The 21899-nt window shown below is 42.6% G+C and overlaps 1 protein-coding gene across 1 annotated transcript in view; it reads left to right on the top strand.

The window, feature by feature from the left end:
- Nucleotides 1–21899, top strand: part of LOC307020598 (regulator of G-protein signaling 21-like) — an 86993-nt gene that overhangs the window by 30978 nt on the left and 34116 nt on the right. The window lies entirely within an intron of this gene.

Below are 21899 nucleotides of genomic sequence, written 5' to 3'. Positions count from 1 at the left end.
CAGGATGACTTAAAGACTTGAACATGGTCATTTTTGTTTTGTAACATTGAATACAAAATAAAAAAAACAAAAAAAATCCCGATCCCCGATTTTTTTTCTCCCGATTCCGATCTTTTGAAAATCACGTGATCGGCTCCGATCCCCGATCAAGTGATCGGATCGGGACATCTCTAATTATTATTGTATCCCTGTTCCCTGGAGCACAATAAACACTTCACCTTTGAATGAAATAGAAAAGTAAAAACATGAACCATACAAAATCTAACATAATACATCTGTTGTAATATACTATGTATGCAACGTACCTTATTGGGTGAAATCAGATCAAAGTGTTCCCACACAGGGGAAGTCCTTCTCTTCTTTGCTGGCTCCATTCTAACGAGTTGCAAAAATATCGTACAACCAAAACTGGCAAACGACAGTGTTCTCCTCTCACAAGGTTCACACATCTTGATTCAAATCCCATGGGTTTTTATCTGTCAGAAGCACGAGCCAAGATCTGAAGCGCTTCCTGAAGCAGTCACGTGGTATCGACAGGCAGCGAGGCTTCGTTTGTCATCGATGACGTCACTGGCCCAAAACGATACAAGCCTCGATACAGGCTTCACAAAAAGCTTCGGGGATTACTCGACAAACGCTCCGAAGCCTCGGCGCAATACGTAACATCACTACAAAATAGCAAACAGATCACCCATTCTAGCCATGCCTCATACCCCTCTATTTGGGCCCTTTTACTAAAGTGCTGATCCTGAGTTTGTAGCTTTAAAAAAATAAAATAATTGTGAAGCGAAAAAAAAGAGGGAGTGGAGCTTATGCTCATGCAGGAGAATTCTACCGGCAGTGATTAAACGCCATATCATGTTCAAAACCACATCAAGGATTATTTATGAAACAGTATGGAGCTCAAATGCTGATAGTATGATATAAAAAGGTGAGTACCTTTTTATATCATACTCCAGCACAGCCAGATATTTTCTTTTGGGGATGCTGTGGGGTAGCTTGACGTTTCATAGAGGGTGCTCAAACATTTAGGGTTTCCCATTAATGTCCCAGGCGCTACAGTTGAATTTTTTACTGCAAACTCCCCACTCGCACACACACAGTGTACCCACGACAGTTACAATGAAGGCTCGATAATCTGCTCACGGCATATAGACCTGTGTAAGCAGCGGTAAAGTGCTGTTTTTTTTTACAAGTGGGGGGTGGACCTAATATCCTCTAGGAGGGTCCGGGGGCATGCTTCCCTGGGAAGATTTTTTTTTATATTGAAATTAAATGCATCAATCTGGTGCACTTTGAGAGCAAAATTAAGAGATCTATGGATACATCTCTCAACACCAGAGGTCGCGTTAACCGAATATTTTCCGTCTATGACGGATTTTGTTTAACAATGACGGAAAAATCTGAAAGCAGTCCGTCATTTTGACGGATTAGAACAAGCTCGGAACAGCGCCAAAGTTTCCCCGCAGCGAGGCTCCGGTGTTAAGCATGCCTGCTAAAAGGAAATGACACCGTTTCCAAACCCAACTTTGCCCTGCAAATCATTGAAATGTCTGTGAGTTTTGGCTTCACGCTGTGCGCAATCCCGCGAGGTGCAGTGGGCATGCATAACACGGCGCTAACAGTTCACGAGCGTGCGCCCCGGCCCCCGTTGACAGTTCACGACTGTGCTCTCCCCCCCCCACACCCCCGTTGACAGTTCACGACCGTGCTCTCCTCCCCCCCCCCCCCCGGTTGACAGTTCTCTCTCTCTCTCTCCCCCCCCCCCTCCAAAGGCCGACGGGAAATACTGAATTTTGACGGAAATTGTACGATCCTGTTCGTCAAAATGACGGGCAGTGAAAAAGTCTAGAGCAACTGTTCTGGCCCCAGCAGCCAGGGTTCTGGCCCTGGTTCCGGCCCCAGCAGCCATAGTCCCTCCTCTAGTCCCTTCCCAAGTCCCTTCTTTAGTCCCTTCTCTAGTCCCTCCTCTAGTCCCTCCTCTAGTCCCAACCCAAGTCCCTTCTCTAGTCCCTACTCAATTCCCTTCTCAAGTCCCTTCTCCAGTCTCTTCTCCAGTCTCCCCTCAATTCCCTTCTCAAGTCTCTCCTCTAGTCACTTCCCTAGTCCCTTCTCTAGTCTCTTCTCTAGTCCCTCCTCTAGTCGGCCTCGCCGACGATTCTTCTGCCGGGGGTCCTGCCAACCCTATGTCCTGTGTCGTTGGAGGTCCCGCCAACAACTCTTCCGCTGGGGGTCCTTCCAACTCCATGTCCTGTCCCGTTGGGGGTCCCGCCGACTACTCTTCTGCCGGGGGTCCTGCCAACCCTATGTCCCGTTCCGTTGGAGGTCCCGCTGAGAGTCCTGCCAACTCTATGTCCTGTCCCGTTGGAGGTCCCGCCAACTACTCTCCTGCCGGGGGTCCTGCCAATCCTATGTCCTGTTCTTCTGGGGGTCCTGCCGACAACTATTCTGCCGGGGATCCTGCCAACCCCTTGTCCTGTTCCGTTGGAGGGCCCGCCATCACCTGTCTCGCCGGGGGTCCTGCCAACTCCTGGTCCTCTTCCGTGGGGGATCCTGCCGAAGCCTGTCCCACCGGCTCCGGTTCCTGTTCGGCCGACACCGGGTCCTGCCCGGCCTCCGGAGCTGTCTGGTCTTCGCCCTCGAGCCCGTCCCGCTGAGTGACGCGGTCTTCGCCCTCGAGCCCGGCCCCCTGAGTGCCGCGGTCTTCGCCCTCGGGCCCGGCCCCCTGAATCTTCCTGCCGCGGTCCTCGCCCTCGGGCCTGGCCCCCTGACTCTTCCTGCCGCTGCCTTCGCCCTCATGCTCGGCCCCCTGAGTTTGCCCGCTGTGGTCTTCGCCCCTCCATGGACTCTGCCTTGCCCCCGGGCCGTCCGCCCGAGACCCCCACCATGGACTCTGCCTTGCCCCCGGGCCGTCCGCCCGAGACCCCCACAATGGACTCTGCCTTGCCCCCGGGCCGTCCACCCGAGACCCCCACCATGGTCTCTGCCTTGCCCCCGGGCCGTCCGCCCGAGATCCCTTGCGGGCCCTCCGCTGTGCTCCTGGGCTGTCAGCCCAGGCCCGTCCTCCTGACCTCCTCCACCCACCCTGGTGGTCCTAGTTTTGTAGACTTTATGTGAAATCACACCATGCACGGTACTCATTTTGTGCCATTTGTGAAACCACCATTGGAATTCAATTTAAATTTGGGATACCACTGGATTGAAGCATATCTATTGTCTATGGATCAGCTCAATACTTTGATACCATCACACGTTAGTCATTGACAGTGTTGTGCTAGTTACTGGAAACCAGTAACTAGTTACCATTACTAGTTACTTCATTTCATAAGTAACTTAGTTACTTTACTGATTACTTACACCCAAAAGTAACGCATTAGTTACTTAAAAAAGGGCTCCCATTAATGCCCTTATAGCCTTCATTTCACTACTGTTATTGCATTGGAGAATAATACAATCTGTTGATCAAGAAATAGCAATAGAAATAGTAGAAATAGCCTGCATGTGTTCTACAACATACCGTGCAATGGCTTTATCAACTTTTCCCTGGCTAGCAGTCCCTCGGTTAAAATCCAGCCGCTGTTGCTTAGGTGGAGGTGGAGTGGCGTCGGATGAGTCTGGGTCTGTGTAGCTAGGCTACAGGCTTCGTCCCAGCATGTTGTTTCTGCAGATGTTTCAACATATTTGAATTGCTGTTTTGGGCAGTAGACAGGATCTTTGACCCGCCAAGACACAACTTACATTTAACTAAAACATTCTTTTCTTTGTGCTCAACAAAAGTGAAATAGTGAGAATATCTCCAGGCGGAGAAACTCGACTTGAGCTCTGCAGCCGCCATGATAGTCTTGTTAGTAAACACGCCCACAGCGCATCTCCGCATGTGACACAGGAAGTATCTTGTACATTTACTCAAGTACTGTACTTAAGTACAGTTCTCATCTCTGTTCGCCTCGCTGTTGGCGCCGCTCACCAACGTCTGGGGGCCGAAACTATATAAAAAAAATAACGGAGTAACGCACCATTTAGTAACGGTAACTGAGTTACTGAATTAAAAAAATTATAATAACGAGCCAAAAATACTTTGTAACGCGTTAGTCCCAACACTGGTCATTGACTTCTTTGGTTTCGGACTGAGAGATAAGCTCATGTTTCACGAGTATTGATTGACCTTTCGTAAGCCTTAGAAATAACTTGTTGAAATTAGTCATTTAGTTGGTGTTTTTTTTATGTTAAATATAGCTCAAGGGTTTTAGAGGTGACTTTTTGGCATCCAGGTGGCACACAGAGCAGGGTTACCAACCTTTATACCGGAGAACTCTGAAAGAGACACTGTAATGAAAATGTCCTTGAGAGTGACCTGAATCTCAACCAGCTCCAGGACTACTGGCCTGTAGCTGGCTCTGACCCCTGACCTGACTGCAGGGGAGTAAGTGAATAAAGAAAAGGATCCCCCTGCTTTTAGGCATGATACACTATCTATTCCCCACTGGCTGCATGGGTGAGATAGCAGCAGCGGTCAAACAGGGCCAGTGAAAAGCAGGAGAACTCAGAATTATGGAAGGCTAAATCAAGGAACTAAATCAACTCCATTTCCTGGCTGTAATCTGTTCCTCGTGTTAAAATAATTGTTGGAATTGTATGAGATGAATATATTGAACATAAAAAATCACACTGATATAAGTAAAATATGACGGCAGCAGATAACACAAATTGCTGGACCTGCAAAAAAGGCCCTTCACTATTAAAACTCCAATCTGTGTCACAGCAGGAGGGTGTTCTCTCATAGTCCGGCAGTCAAACATGTAATACATTTCTCGCTGTGGATCTGCACTGAGGTCGAATGTGAAATATCAAATGTCTTCTCTACTAAGTTTTAGCAGTCCGCCAGCGTCAAGGCCAGCTCAAACATCTGTCACGGCTGAAATAGGGGAAACTTCCCCCTCATCCAACCTGAGGAGGAAGGCCATTTCTTGCTCTCCTTTTTGGCTCAATCAGCCACGCAAATGCTTTCAGCTAATTGATTTAAATGATGTCTTTACTTCACAGCAATGTCATTAGCATCCTTGGGATTTTGGCAGCTGTATCACTGCGTCTCTCTCTACATGCATTTGCTCAGTTGCTGGGAGCGATCGAGGCTTATCCTTGCAAGAGTCTGGACTAAAATTAAAAAGTAATATACGTTGATGTGAGAAAGGGAGATTTTGTTTATGTGCGTTGGCAGAAAGCATCTAGAGAGGTTATCCCATTTATTCATTTTCTCATGTATCAAAAGACAGTGTGATTTGATTACAAAGACAGGCTTGAGCCGTAGCCTCTTCTCAAGAGTAAATGTTTATTGATCAAGAAAGACTTGGGCATGTCAATTTTGATTTGTATGTGCGTGTTGTCTGAGGCAGAGTAGATCTGGAGTAGAATCCATCACTATTGGCATGTGGACCTGATTACTGGAGAGACTCTGAGAGTCTCTTAGACCTATGATAAAGAACTCTGTCCAGGGGCCTGTACTACGAAACTGGTTCAACCTAACCTGGATATGTTTGAGTTAGCCGGTTTGCCTAATCCAAAACATACGCGCTCTCGCTAAACGGTACTACGACACAGGTTATCAAGTGGACCGCTCAAGCCAGCCGTGCCCTATCTAGTTAGGTGCGCGTTCACATGAAAGGGGTGGTATTTGGAGCATTCGATCAATCACAAACATGGAGAAGCGTACTGACAGCGCAGCGCGTCATACTTCCTGAATCAAAAGTCAACTTTTTATTAGACAAATATGAAGACGTTAAACTTTAAACATCCATGAATCAAACACTTTATCCAGGATAAAAGCCACATAGTTGCACCTGCAAGGTGAATACAGCTGGTACAAGAAAAAGTGTTTGAATGCGTACATTAACAGGTTTATGATATGCCCCGTCCAGGGCCGCCTTAATGCACGGGCTGACCTGGGATGAAGCCCAGGGGCCTACGGAGATCGGGGGCCTATCATGAGCCAATTAAAAAAATAAAATAAAAAAAATCAATTTTTTTATTTTTTATTTCGGGTGTTTTTAATTTTTGTTTAAATAAACAAAGTCTTGGCTTTCAGAATATGAAACTTTCATTTCCAAAATCACACGATAAATACATTTTTGAATCTTGTAAAGGGAAGACGACAGCTCTCCCTCGCCACTCTGCTGTTCCACAGCGCCGCCCGCCCTCCCTCCACTGAATTTATTATTGTAAGACGTAATCATAAATAACACGGCAGGGTCCGTTACAGTTTGTTTTCATCTGATTTAAAAAAAAAAAAAGGTCTTGGCTTTCAGAATATTAAACTTGTTTCGGCAAATTCAGATGATAAATACAACTTTGAAGTTTGTAACGGCATAATTACAAGCGGAGAACTTAGTAACATAACGTCACAGCAGGCATAACAACAGCCGGTGTTTCTCGTGAATGTTTTCCCCGGGAAACAAACACAATACACACAAACGCAAATATACACAAACACACACACGTCAGAATGAGAATATGTTTCACATGTGACTTATTCAAATTGCGAGTGATTGAGTGAAGAAAAAGTTTGAGTGGCACTCGGAAAAGGAAATTGTTGAGGGAAAAGGAGTTTCGAGACAAGCAGCTATTACAAAAAATGCTGAAGCTTACAGGTTATTTTAAACCTGTAGGCCAGGATGAGGAGGAAGGACAGATGAGTTCTGTACCGAGCGGTAGCGGTGCCGGCCGCGGGGCCTCGGAGACAAGTAGGCTGTCTGGTTCTGATAGCGATGGAGTAGCGGGAGAGGAAAAACAGACAGGAGGGACATTATCTGTTGGAGGAGATGGAGGGGACGACGAGGACTTGCTACGTGGAGGGGAGCCAACGGCAACCGGACAAATACATGAGGGAGGCCCGATACGTCACTCATCTGGAGGAGAGGACCAGGCGCGTGTAGAGCAGAGTGGAGAAGTGCGATCACAGAGCCTGCCGAGGCTATAAATTACTTTGATTTGTTGTTTAAATAGGGGGCCTACAAAAACTATCAGCCCCAGGGCCTGATGGCAGGTTAAGGCGGGCTTGGCCCCGTCTAAGACACGATCTGACTTTAATTACATTTGACTCAGGTGTTTCATAATGTGTTGCTTAAAATAATACTTCTTGTTAAGCTTGGGTGCACATGAACCGCGAGGGCTACTAGCTTGCTAATATACTTCACTTGCTAAGCTAGCTTGTTAGCTTAATTGGCTAACGCGTAATACGTCGCGTAACACTTCTTCCGATAATCTAACTCACTTATCTCCAAGTCGGTTTGTGTCCAACTCTGCCTGGGCCCATAACCTGTTAAGCTTGGGTGCACATGAATCGCGTATGAACAATAAGTAAATCAGACTCGGTATTCTCTTCAGCATGTCTCCGGTAAGTTTATTCACAGACTGACAACAGTCAACGTAGTGACGTCACATTAGGACGTACCTTCATACAAGAACAGAATAACAGTGCGACTGCTACCGTAGTACACAGACTAAGGGCGTCATCAAATAATAATACTTAACACCCCCACTCGCTCTTAGCTTACTGGGTTACCTGAGAACAAAACAAAATAAGGCTTCTTTTTCTTTTACCTTAACTATGTTAACTCTTTGCCCTTCTAGGTGCCAAACATATCCTGAGCAAACCTCTTTAGCTTTATTTTGGTGGCTGGTTTTGTCATCACATCAGCGATCATTTGCTCAGTAGGACAGTATTCCAAAATTACCTTTCCACTATTTACAGTCTCCCTTATGAAATGGTACTTAATATCAATGTGCTTGCACCTTTGCCTGTTTACTGGGTTTCTGGCTAGTGCTATAGTACCTTGGTTGTCTTCGTACACCTTTGTTTGTGCATATTTGTATTTGTCTATACCTCTGAGTAATTGTTCTAAGTAGATGTATTCCTGTATGGCTGATGCTAAGGCCATGTACTCTGCCTCGCAGGTAGATAGTGCAACCGTAGGTTGTTTCCTTGCCTTCCATGAGATCAAGGAGCTTCCTTCACTGAGACTGGCACAATATCCTGATGTACTACGTCTGTCTGTTACGTCTGATGCCCAGTCAGCATCACTGTACACTCTCAGACCTAGTCTATCTGTGTCATTTCTCTTAAAGCATAACCCCTGTTCTGCTGTACCTTTAAGGTATCTGAACACATGTTTTACTGTGTTCCAGTGCTCTTCAGTTGGTTCAGCAAAGTGCTGAGATAGTTTACTGACCACAAAACATATATCTGGTCGAGTGCATGTGGACAAGTAGATTAAACTTCCTACTGCCTCCCTGTACTTTCTTGGCTCTTTAATGTTTTCAGCGTCTGCTGTGTATTCTAGTTTCGGCTCACATGGTGTGTCTCTGGACTTGCAATCCTGCATTTCAAATCTCTCCAGTATTTTGCTCACATATCTCTTTTGAGACATTTTGACTTGACCTTCTGTTTGCTCAAAATCTATACCTAAGAAATATTTCAACTTTCCCAGGTTTTTCATTTTGAACCTTACAGTGAGCATCCCCTTTACACTTTCCAATACACCCTCGTTGCTGGCTGCTATAATGAGATCGTCAACCCATATTATTAGGATTACCTTTTCGCTGTGCTTTTCTCTTGTATACACACAGTGATCAGCGGGGTTTTGTACAAAACCATTTTCAGTCAAACATGTATGTAACATAGCATTCCAGTTTCTGCCTGACTGCTTTAAACCATAGAGAGATTTGTGCAACTTGCATACTAACTCTTCACCTGTTTTTGACTGTTTCTCATAACCTTCTGGTTGTGTCATATATATTTCACAATCAATGGGTGCATGTAAATAGGCTGTTTTAACATCCATTTGGTGTAAGATTAAGTTCTCCTGTGCTGCCTTTTGCATGAGTACTCTTACACTTGTCATATCAGCTGTGGGTGAGAATGTCTCATCATAGTCGATTCCTGGTTTCTGACTGTAGCCTTTAGCTACAAATCGCGCCTTGTACTTGTCTGACCCATCAATGTCACTCTTAAGTGCGTAGACCCATCTACCCCCCACTGCCCGTTTGCCTGGTGGCAATTGGGTGAGGTTGAAGGTCTCGTTCTCCTCCAGTGATCTCATCTCCTCGTTCATGGCATTTTTCCACTGCCTTGATTTGGGTGACGCTATGGCGTCCTGGAAGGTTTGAGGAATGTCGCATACTGCTCTGTAACAAAAATCCATGCATGTTTGCAGTTTGTCCTCCGTATCGTCAGTCTCAAACTCCTGTAGGTGAGCTGGTCTCCTCCTGGTTCTGGGTGGGTTTTTTCTGTTTGGAGTCTCGGTGACTTTACCCGGCTGTGTACGTTCAGTCTGTTCAGGTAAAGTCCCAGAAGCACCACTTTGAGTATCTTGACCTGGCACATTTCCCACATCACATTCATCAACAACATTTTCATCGCTGTCCTTGACCCTGGGATGTACATCACTATCACCATATTCATTGTATGACTCTGGTGTTTGTGTTTCCTTTTCTTTATCCCCCTTTGTTGTGAATTTTACCAATCTGTGCTTTTGGACCCTCTCTGTGTCTGGATAATACACCAGGTAAGCTGGGCTATTTTTATCATAGCCTATGAAAACACCTTGCTCACACCTAGGGTCGAGCTTTCCCTTCTCTTGTTTGTAAGCAAAACACACTGACCCAAATTTCTGAAGTTTGGATATATTTGGTTCTTTGCCTGTGAACAGCTCGTATGGCGTTTTCTTTGTGCGCCTACTGTAACACCTGTTCCTTACATAAGCTGCTGTCTGTATGGCGTAGTTCCATAGTTTATTTGGTAACTTGCTTTCTATCAGTAAGCATCTGCCCATATCATAGAGAGTTCGCCAACCTCTCTCTGCTGTACCATTTTGGTGGGGTGAATAGGGTGCAGACGTCTCGTGTCTAATCCTATTTTTGGTTAACAGTGCCTGGAAGTCTCGGCTTGTAAACTCAGTGCCGTTATCTGAACGGATACACTTAACTTCTCCGTAAGGTGCTATGTCTGCTAAGAACCTTTCTGTGGCCTGCACTGTATCACTCTTGGACCTTAGAAAATACACAAAAATAGTACCAGAGTAGTCGTCTGTAAAAGACTGTGTATATCTGTGCCCTTCTATGCTTGGTGTTGACATGGGACCGGCTAAGTCTGTGTGGACTAGTTCTAAGGGCATCTTAGCCTTTTTGTCTGGCTCCCTATTTCTCGTTTGGGTGAACTTGCCCTGTGTACACACTTCACACAACTGAGCTGGTTTGACTGCACTTCCTCTTATCTCCATGCCTTTCACTACACCTTGTAAATTTTGTACATCTTCGTAATTGCAATGACCCAAAATTTCATGCCAAGTTTGCATGTCGTGACACCCTTTACATTGGTCAACATTCCCCTCAACAGTTGGTAAGTAATACAAATTTACACTTTCATGGATGTCAAACCTGCTGCCGTCTTTGGTAACCATGTGACTGTCCCCTTTCTTGAAGGTGATTGTCGCCCCTCCGTTTGTTGCTCTTGCCACCGAAAAGATGTCATGTGGGTATGAGGGCATGTACAGTGCATCCCGTAGCTGTGCTCTGTGTTGTCGTCCGGCGTCGTCTAATAGACATATCACCGCCGTTCCTCTTCTCTGTGCTGTTCCATTGCACTTGGTCCCGTCAGCTAACTCCACTGAATGAGACTCGGGCTGGAATGAATCGTCGAAGCTTTTAAACTTTCCGATGTCGTTCACGATGTGGGATGTCGCTCCTGCGTCCACCATGATGCCTTTCATCTTCACGTTGTCTGGTGGTTTCCCGCTCTTTGTGTGCTTGGCCTTGAAGAGATGGTCTTGGTCGCCATTCTGTTCCTCTGCGACTTTTCTGGCACCATCTTCTCCCCCCTTTTTCTTACAGAGTGATTCATCGTGTGTATTCCTTTTGCAGTAACCGCACCACACTTTTCGAAAACATTTTCTTGATATGTGTCCTTTTATTCCACACTTGTAGCACGTCACATTGGCATCTTCATCTCTTCTGTTGCTAGCGTGCTTCTTGGTGCCTCGGCCTTGCCTTGCACATGTTTTCATCACATTATCTGTGGATTCTGCTGTGTTCATTTTCTCCGACTCTTCATAGACCCTTAATCTTCTTCTAAAGTCTGTGAACGTAACGTTATCTTCGTTCTGTGTTACATGGACGGCGAATGGCTTGAAGGAGTCTGGTAACCCATTTAGTATCATGGCTATGGTCAGTCCATCACTCATGGTCTCGCCTGCATCTCTCAGGGCTGTAATCACGTTCTCTGCCCTTATCATGTAGTCGGTAACACTCGTTAACGACGTGTATAAGTTTATTATCCTCGGCTTGCTTTTCCCTGAATAATGTTCTTTCAGTATTTTCAGAGCCTTCCTGCCGTCATCTGCGGCCTCATGTCTTATTAGCGACAGGCTCTTATCATCTATCAGCCTTATTAGCTCAGCATAGCAATCAGCATTCTTCCTTCTATCTGCATCTAGCTGTTCTTGATCAGCACCGGTGGGCTCATGTAAGATAGTCTCTTGTAGCCTCAGAGTATGTAAGCAGCCTAGGAATCTTGTTTCCCAAAGGTCATACTTATCTTCACATCCTTTGAATAAGAGCTGCGGTGCCAGGAGATCTGTTGCTCTGCTTGCCATTTTTGCGCGCCAACTTTACCGCGAGGGCTACTAGCTTGCTAATATACTTCACTTGCTAAGCTAGCTTGTTAGCTTAATTGGCTAACGCGTAATACGTCGCGTAACACTTCTTCCGATAATCTAACTCACTTATCTCCAAGTCGGTTTGTGTCCAACTCTGCCTGGGCCCATAACCTGTTAAGCTTGGGTGCACATGAATCGCGTATGAACAATAAGTAAATCAGACTCGGTATTCTCTTCAGCATGTCTCCGGTAAGTTTATTCACAGACTGACAACAGTCAACGTAGTGACGTCACATTAGGACGTACCTTCATACAAGAACAGAATAACAGTGCGACTGCTACCGTAGTACACAGACTAAGGGCGTCATCAAATAATAATACTTAACACTTCTGCATACAGTATGTGACACTGTAAGTGTTGCACGGCCAGATACGGCTCAAGAAGCTGACTCAGATAAGGAAATATAGATACATTATGATGTGATATGCCGCGGACTGTACTGTTTCTTTGATCCGGTTATTTATGTTGTGGCAGATATTTAAGTAAGCTTTCTTAACGCTAATGTTATAATAGTCAGATTGCGCTGAAGATGGGAGGTGATATTCTATTCAATTTCACGTTCACACAGTCTGTGATTTTTGCCGGCCGTCTTTCCTGCAACGGCAGTTTAAACTGTATTTCCTTTCTCCTGTAATGTGACTTGGTCGCTTTAAACTCTGCACCCCGCTCCGCACACGGAGCTCTGATTGGTCAGCAGGCAGAGCTTTCACTGAGTTGATCTCTTAGCCTGCAACCTAACCTGGTCGGGACCAGAGTTTTCCCTGAATTTAGCCGGCCAAGCGAAAATCCTGCTTCGTAGTATACCCCCAGGCCTCTTTACAACCACATCACTCAGGGTGTCTGCACAATAGGAACAGAGCATTGCAAGAAAATCACCTCCTCTTGGCACAACCGCCTCCATCCCGGCAGAGATGCTTGCCCATCTGAACTCTTCAAGGAATATTTTAAGCAAGAACAGGTTGAACAGGATAAGAGACTAAACTTAAAACAACATTAAAACACATATTGTGGCAGTTGTTAGAACGTGTACGAAAAAATATGTAATATTTATATGGAGACTGAATGATGGAATCTGACTTGCATTTTATTTTCACTTGGAATGGAAGTAAGATGCAGTGGCTGAGCTAACTTGTTTACAACAGCAGGCGAGGTGGTCCATTCTGATTCAAAACACCAGGCTGGAAAAAGAAAATAATAAAATGTGAAAAACGATCTTTCCAGCAGCGGGTATGGTAATCAGGATGGAGTTAGCATTTTGCCAGTGCAAGCAGAAAAACACCCGTCTGACTAGGCTCCTGACTCATTGAGCAAGTCCAGACAGTACATCTTGTATGAGTAACCATAAGCGGACGTAGAAATGTATCATCCTGTTTTGGGTCTCCAGTTCCAACTGAGTAAAATATCTATTCATGTTCCACGAGAAGATGGATTACTCAAAAGAACGGGCAACTTAGTTTTATATTTGTCATGAGGATTTTCAGCTCTTTGGTGGCACTGTGACTCCAGTCTTAACCCTAACCCGTCACAAGGTGGCGTCATTGAGTTTGTTTTGCCTGTCAAAAGGTCTAATGGGAGGCTCATTTCTAAACAAATACTTCCTGGGCTGGGTTCAATAGGGTCAGTCAATGGGTTACATGGTTCATTAGAACCAAATGACCCCTGATGGAAGTAATTTGGTTGATTGTGTTCATTGATGGTCAATACAAGGATAATCATCTTGGTTAATTGATTAATCGTTGTCATGAAGAAGCTCAGAATGCCCAAGACAATTCCCTGAAGCCAGAGAAGATCAAATTATTTATTGTGTCTGGCCAACACTCCAAAACCAAAATATATTTATTTTGTCATCTCAGTGTTGGCTTGACGGTTTTCCCAACAATTGTGACTTCACCTCATTGAAGGGGTTCAGACATAGGTCAATTGCAATTAATCCTTTCATTTCATTCATTACAATGGTCCAAACTATCCAATATGTACCAACATTACATTTGTCATTCATTTTGTTCATTATTGGTAAATACGAGAATACTATTCTTGGTTAATCAATTAATCATTTAGGGTATTGGATGTCAGAAAGGAAAATACTTTTGTACCCTGAAAGGTCAAGATTGGAGATAAGAATTTCAAATTAAGAGACCAAATGTACTCTTTGTATTTCAATTAGAGTGTCTAGTAATTATGTTCATTTTGTTCATTATTGGTAAAACCAACAATAATTGTCTTGGTAAATGGATGAAGTGTTAGTGTTGTAAAGTTTAAAGAAAAAAGGTCAGGATTCCCAGGACAATTTCCCAAGAATATCAAATCATTTCCTCTGTCTTGAACTCCAAAGCCAAAACATATTTGGTTTACTGTGTTCCAAACTGTTAATGTCTTCTTCTGAAACCTCATTGCAGGGTTTAGAATGGCTTAAAACACAATGCATCTTGGCCACTTAACTCATAGTGATATTATGTCATCTCTTAATGCCGTTGCTGTTAGAACAACTGAATTTCCCACGGGGATCAATGGAGGTATATCTAATTCTATCTTGTCTTGTCTTATTTTATATATAATCAACGTAAAAAGCTGTCCAATATGTACCCTGAAATGTAAAGACTGTAGATAAGAATTCAATTTCCCCAGTCCAATTTGTTGTGTTTTTTAATTAGAGCTATAGTAATAAGTAATTTCCGACGATAATAGTCTTAGTTAATCCCTTAATAGTTTGGGGTTAAGGATGTTAATAAAAAAAAGGTCAGAATACCTGGGACAATTAACCGAAAATGATTAAATTGCTTCTTTTGTATAGCTGAAATCTCAAGATATTCTTTATCCAAGCACAAATGACATTGCGTCACTTTTTGACATATTACCTTGAAATAAAGCATTGGTTTCAGAAGTCCCAAAATCAACTTCCTATATTGTCTCATTTAATCAATCAAAATGCTTTATTAACCCCAGGGGGAAATTAGGTATGGAATTGCACCATATTAGAATAAAATAAATATATATGTATATAATCATAAATTGAACCAAAATATAATTTTCTCCCTAAATCTGGACCCAGCTCTCCTCCTTCGTCTTTTTGGTTTACCCATACATCCTCTGATCAGGGGTGGCCACACAGTTTCAGCTTCGGAGCTACTTTTGAAATGACAAAGCCCAAATGATCTACCTGCAGGGCCGGCCTTGCCCAATCTGTGTGGCGAGCGCGGGTGGGGGGGGGGGGGGGAGTGCTTGTCGACTGAACGGCGGATAAACTGTGGCGCGCTTACAATAATTGCGCCGCATAAGCGCATAATAGTGCACCACATTTGCGCTTCAGATGAGGAGGTGAGGCCCCCTCATAAGGGCATGAACCCGTATGGCACAATACAACTTAGACTAGCTTACCTGTACGTCAATCAAGTGGCAAATGCCATAGTAAGGATGGATGATAGGCTAACCTAAAAAAAATATACATATCTTTTTTTTTTCAATGCAATGCGATCTACCCGCACTACCTTTGCGATAGACGTATTGGGCACCCTGAAGTCTGAGTCCTCCAGATTTCCGTGGGGATAGCTGTGGTTCTGACCTCCATGTTAGTCGGCTTTAGCCAAATCAGCTATCCCTGGTGTAAACAAGGCAGTCATGCGGTTGCTAAAAACAAAAACAAACAAAATCTCTCTCTAGAAGTAAGTAAAGAGAGGGAACAGCTTAATAAATGACTAATATATGTTAATAAAACTAAAATAACAAGTAAGATCAAATGAGAAAGCTAAAAGTTAAAAATATTAAAAGATAAGATATACTTTATTAATCCCAAATTGGGACATTTTTCTTAATGAGAAATAAAAAAGAGTAGAAAATAAACTTTTATACAATATAAACGAATATAAGATGAAGCACAACTGAGAGCAAATAGGAGTACAAAATCGAGCAGGAGCAAATTCAACAGACTGTATGCACGGTCGGCAGAGGATATAATAACAACTGCACTAAGAACATCCATAACATTCACCTGTTTGCAACTTACACATTATGTATCACTTAGACTCTTATGGCACTACTTATATTCTATTTTATTGTATTTACTTGCACTATTTTATCTGTTTTATTGTGTTGCACTGTTGGAGGAGCCTGTGACCTAAGATTTTCATCGACATAACTACACTGTAGAAATGTACCAAGGACAATAGAAGCCTTGAATCTTGAATCTTGAACCATTGTCAAGGTTTTAAGAGGTTAGACACAAAAATTCAACTCAAGAGTACCTCAGATAAATGTATTCTATGATATATACTGTATATTACTACTTCCTGTATCATGTCAGCTAGTCTAGACCATATCTATATATATAGTCAGTTACTGTAAGTAACACTATCATAAAAAAAGCTGATGGTGTAAAGCCCCGATTGTAGGTTAAATAAAATGTAAACATTTATAGCTATATTTCATTGAAATACCACAGTGTAAGCAACTGAATCTGATGTTTATTCTCAATATCTGTTGAGTCATTTCCCATATCACAGCCATTTCACATCAAACCAGGGGAACATGTTTGGGCTTTCTCTTTTGCTTCATGCTGTGAGCTGACAATTTTCACTTTAATGCTCCGCGCCTTCTCATCCGTGGAGAGGGAGCACCTGTGAGACTGCTAACAGGGAAGTGATGTCACCGCTGTGCAGCCATGTTGCCGTGCACGCTGTGCTTCTCAGACACATTGTCTATAAGTGGAGTTCATTTCCTGGAAGCTCTGAACCTTCTTGTAAAGTCTAAAGAGGGAGATCCCACGACTGCTCAAAAAGCTGTGAACCAGACAAAGCTATGAAAACCGTTTTACAAGAACAGCGAATGGTTAAAGTTAAACCTCTAATCTAGCACGCTGCATTTTACATTTACCACGAACTGATAGGAAACTAATGCTTTCTCATGATATGATTATTATTTCTATTTTCTTTTTATTTCCTCTTGGCCAGTTTGTATTATTCAGGCTTATTTCTGTGAAAAGAAAAGCTTTCATTTTTTTCTAAAGAATGTTTTCTCTTTGATTGTGTGCAGCTTCTGCGATTGTAAATGTAAAATTATATACAGAGCGAAGAAAAATACAATTACTCAAATCAATATTTATTGCAGGATGTAACATGATATTGTGATGTCTCTCTGGATGGGCCTGCTGTGCCTCATTTTCACAATTGTATTGTTTCTACTGTTAGATATTGATTGGATGTAACATAGCCAAGGCCGTTAAGGTGTATACATTGAACATCCAGCTGGGTAACACAGCTTCTCACCAGTATGTAAACTAAGCCCTGTTTTACAGACACACAAGTACTTTCAAAAAGGGTTTCACAAAAAAAGTCATCCACACAAGCACTGTTTTAAAAAAATTAAAACAGAAAAAAACACAATGGAATTGCTGTCAAGGCAGTTTTGTCCCCCCCCCCCCCCCCACACACACACAAACACACACCACACACACATGCAAACTGACACCTTGCCGGCAGGTCTGTGTAGCGTTGGATAATGTAGCAGTGACCTCTGTAGAGCAGCCTTTTTTACTTAATAAAGTGTAAAATAAGTTCATATTTTTGATACATGAAGGTAATATCATTTGGACATTTCTGTTCTGGTTGGATGTACATTATTTGACCTGTGGTGCACAATATGCCGCCTTATTTTTCAGGAAGGTAATAATGGAGCACACTGTCAATACAAGCTAAACATTTTGGGTATGCTAACTAAATGTCAATACAGAGTGTCCTACAATCTTTACCCTGATCGGAGTTTTACAAAAGCTCCTTTGTAAGTTAACCTCAAACATTGTTTGAGGTGCAAAGGGAAGGACAGATTAATTGAAAAAGCATGGTTGCAAATATATCTGTTTAAGTGTGGATTAAGCATAACCGTTTTAATTATTTCAACTTTGATCTTGATTTCCGCTGACCTTTCGACGCACCGCCAATCCGACATTCTGACATGAAGCAGCGCAAGATAGCAGGGGGGTAACCATCTGAACAAAACTTAACTTAATGTTTTTATTGCAAGTTTCGGCACCCTTCCTTGTGGCAAGCAAAGAGCAAATCCCATATCATGTGAAGGCAGCTTTAGACAGTGTTTGCACATTGTCCACCCCAAAGATAAATGGTAAGAAGATAAATGACCTTTAATAAAGAAAAAAACATTTATATAATTCAAGTCACCTAGCCAACATGTCTGTATGATTGTTGCTATTTATCCTCTGGCTCATTAATACAGTAGCGGGTTTCTAATGGAGCCTAGAAGAGCTTTGATTGGGGCCCATGTTAACCCCAGGCCTCGCATATTCTGCTTAAATTAATTGGGTTCATGTTTGAGACAAGATGAGTCCAGCAATGCCCAAAAGGTTACACATGATATGTTACTTTTTGTTTGGCATTCACTGTACAAGCAAAGCAACCACCCGGAAGGAGTCATTACCCCTTCATCTGCACTAGTGCAAGTCCAAAGCTGAAAACATCCAAACTGGGTAATGAATGGTGGGCAAATGGTGTTGTTCTACACCACACATGCAACAACCATGATACTAGATTACTTGAGATACATATTGACTTGGAGTGGGAGAGAATTGCATATACAGTTTTATTTACAATTTACTGTAGATTTCCACCCTACAGTAGTTGACTGTAGGCCAACTCATGTTCAGCCCACACGGTAACCAAGATCAATCGGAATTATCGGGCACTTTTGCCATAAGAGCCCCCCTTGGTTTGCCTCATTAGTGATAAACATGGGCAGGCATGGTGACATACAGTCAATATTGTGTAAAGAAGGTCAATATTCAGATGGTATGGGTTGCATAAAGTGGTGAGATCTTTTTTCATGGTTCATATTTGTATTTTGGCTTTCTATTGTAACATATCTACACTGATTTAATGTCCAAAAAATCCATACTTTTATTAATACAGTCTGTTTGAGTTTACATTCTGCCAGGAATGCTCCATTTTAACACCTGCCTCTTGAAGCCCCCCAGCCCAACAAAACTAAGTGTGCTCTGATTGGCTTAGGGAAAACAATCAACAGTAGTTCTCACGTCAATGTTTGATATTCTCGGATGGGCCTCAAGTCTCCATACTTCTGCATATAATTTTAGTGCAATCCATAAACTAAATGATGAATTTTTATTTCCAAGTACTTTTTTATCTTCCAGTGTATGAATATGTTAACACCAAATAGAAATGGAATAGAATATATATTGTGGCAAACGAACAAAAATAGAAGAAGTTCTTCAGTCTTCATCTCTGGTTTGACGTAGGCTTTGCGTACCCTCTGGGGAAAGATCAAGGCCTTATCGATGCCCAGCCCTCAGCTCAGCACCCATATGCCTTTCTTTTCATCTTTTTTATCACACTTGCGTTGTCCCATTTTTAGATGAAAGCAATCCCACTGAGGCATATTGTTCATTTGGCATTTGAATGCATGAACGCATATTGAGTTGTGCAAATTGTGAACATTTTGAAGACATTTCAAACCTTATCTTGTAGGTTTTGTGTGTGTGTGTGTGTGTGTGTGTGTGTGTGTGTGTGTGTGTGTGTGTGTGTGTGTGTGTGTGTGTGTGTGTGTGTGTGTGTGTGTGTGTGTGTGTGTGTGTGTGTGTGTGTGTGTGTGTGTGTGTGTGTGTGTGTGTGTGTGTGTGTGTGTGTGTGTGTGTGTGTGTGTGTGTGTGTGTGTGTGTGTGTGTGTGTGTGTGTGTGTGCAAAATGTGCAGACATGCCAGGCAGACTATAGACTTACGTGAACAGATGTTCTTAGACAGGAAGTAACAACACCCCTCCTTCCCCCTTCACCCGTCAGCAGTTTCAACTCCCTCACTTCTCCTTTTACCAGGCAGCATCCAAAACACATTCATAAAGAATTATTTGCATAAGCTACTAACAGCTGTGTTATGTGGTGCCATTTTACAGGAACACAATGAGATTAAATGACATTAACTGTTTACCATACCAAGTGATTTCCTCGTAATGTAACTGTTGGTGTCAGACAAAAGTTAATGCTTAGTTCAGTTACAATTCCTATAAATTGTTTATCCCTGAGCTTAACTGCTTTCAGCTTTCTAACCTCTTCTCTGGCAATACATGCATTGGTTCTCCATGCAATGTGATAACACTGCATGGAGTACCAAACAAAAGATTTGGTGTTGGAGGAAACATAATATAAAATGTAAATGAAATTATTATTTAGAAAATGATTTCACAGTTCTAATCATTTGTACCCAGCTGGTGGGAGAACGTCATTCTATTGATTTTGTTTGTTCTCTTATTTGGTATGTTGACATAGACAAAGGCATACAGTGAAGCTGACTGCTATTTAATTCAGTTTCACTGAGTACCTGAAGGGAAAAGGACACTGCAGCTTCAGTTTATCAGGCCCACTGGCTCATAGCTGTACGGCAAAGAGCCTTTGCTTCACATAATATGTTTTTTTAATCGATGGGTATTGCTTTTCATGTTAGAAAATAGAGGCTTTGAATTAGTCTGCAGATAAGTGAATACAAAGTTGATATAATGTTCCACTTGCTCTACTCTGACTGCTGAACTGCTTTTTAAGTCTGTGCCGTCTAGCTAGCAGCTGGCTGTAGCGTTAGCCAGCTGCTAGCTAGGAGCGTGCACAGGTCTAAACCTACCAGGAGCTCAATACTTTCTACTATTTTTTCCTCCAAAGCCCTTCCTTCTTTTCTATTATCTATAAAGTTTATTATATTACGTTTGAACCACGTCACACAGGTGTATGAAAAGTTGCGGTGCTTATACATGAGAGTAACACATGCGTCACTTCCGGGCAAAAGTGGCTCCGCCCACTTTTTGGGGAAAACAAAGCTGTCATTTTCAGAAATGTAAGAAAACCGTGGATTTTTGGATCTTCAAAGAGGCCGATTACAATGGTGAGACATGCAAACAATTACATTAAATCATTAAAAATCAACGATAGGGCTCGGTATATGGTTAAATATAGCAGTAGGCGATCAATGTCCATAGATGAGAGTAACATCTACCTAACTTCCGGGCGAGAATTACGGCCCCGCCCACTTTTGGGAGAAAACATTTGAATGGCGATCAAGCCTGAAGCCACATAGCTCCTCTTTTACTGTCCTTTTTTCTTAGAGGAAGTACAGAAAAACGTAACTCTGGGTTTTTTGTTTATGTTTGAGATGCAACAAACGACACAGCTGCTTTTTGGCATGATAAAACAATTATTTTCCGCCTCGCCTACTGATTTCAATTTAACCATATATCGATCCCAATCGTCGATTTCAAATGATTTCATGTAATTGTTTGCCTGACTGGCCATCTTTGAAGATCCAAAAATCCATGGTTTTCAAAAATATCGGATCGGATTGGCAAGAACTTCAGAATTTGTATTGGCCGCCATTCAAATTACAGCGTTGTTTTCCCCCAAAAGTGGGCGGGGCCGTAATTTTCGCCCAGAAGTGACATAGGTGTTACTCTCATCTATACATCAACATTTTTGTTTACTTACTGTAACCTACTGTACTCTGTCTATGACCACTGAACTGCTTGTGAAGTCTTTGGTGGCTAGCTAGCAGCTAGCTACAGCTAGCCACCTAGCCCTCCCTTCTTTTCTCTTTAAAGTTTATGAATTAGACTCATAAAATCTGCAACACAATGGTCAAATTGCTTGTCTTTGACATTTCACAGCGTTTGCTTTGAAACAGTTTTTAATATTCTGAACCCTGCGTTGCTGGATCTTTCGGTATTATATCACATTGTCTGGATAAACAGGGCTTGGAATCTATTTAGCTTTTAGTGTCCTGATTTATTTCAAAAATGACCTCCAAAACTAAAACAATTTCTCCTCCTCTGCCTTTTCTGCTCACGTTGAATGAGCCAAATGTGATGTAAAGTAGTATTGCATGCATTTGTATAATTTCACGATTAACCCACAATGCGGCCATTGATGTTTTTTTATTTGCCCACATTAAAGTTGGGCAGTGATGATTGTCAATTTCCCTAAAAAATATGCTGACAATTTGTTTTGGTCTACAAATACACCAAATACAGCCATAAAATGATGATCAACAGTATGATGATCTTTATTCTCAGTGAGTGTGCACTGGAGGTTTTGAGTTTCCAAGTTGCATACTGAACCAGTACCTATGATTATTATTCTCCTGTAGCAATTTTTACATTTGTTTTGAATACTAAAGAAACATTGTCAAGGTCCTCCAC

This window comes from Notothenia rossii (genome assembly GCF_949606895.1).
Source record: "Notothenia rossii genome assembly, chromosome: 9".
In the NCBI taxonomy this organism is placed as follows: Eukaryota; Metazoa; Chordata; class Actinopteri; order Perciformes; family Nototheniidae; genus Notothenia; species Notothenia rossii.
This window is presented reverse-complemented; position numbering and strand designations above follow the sequence as displayed.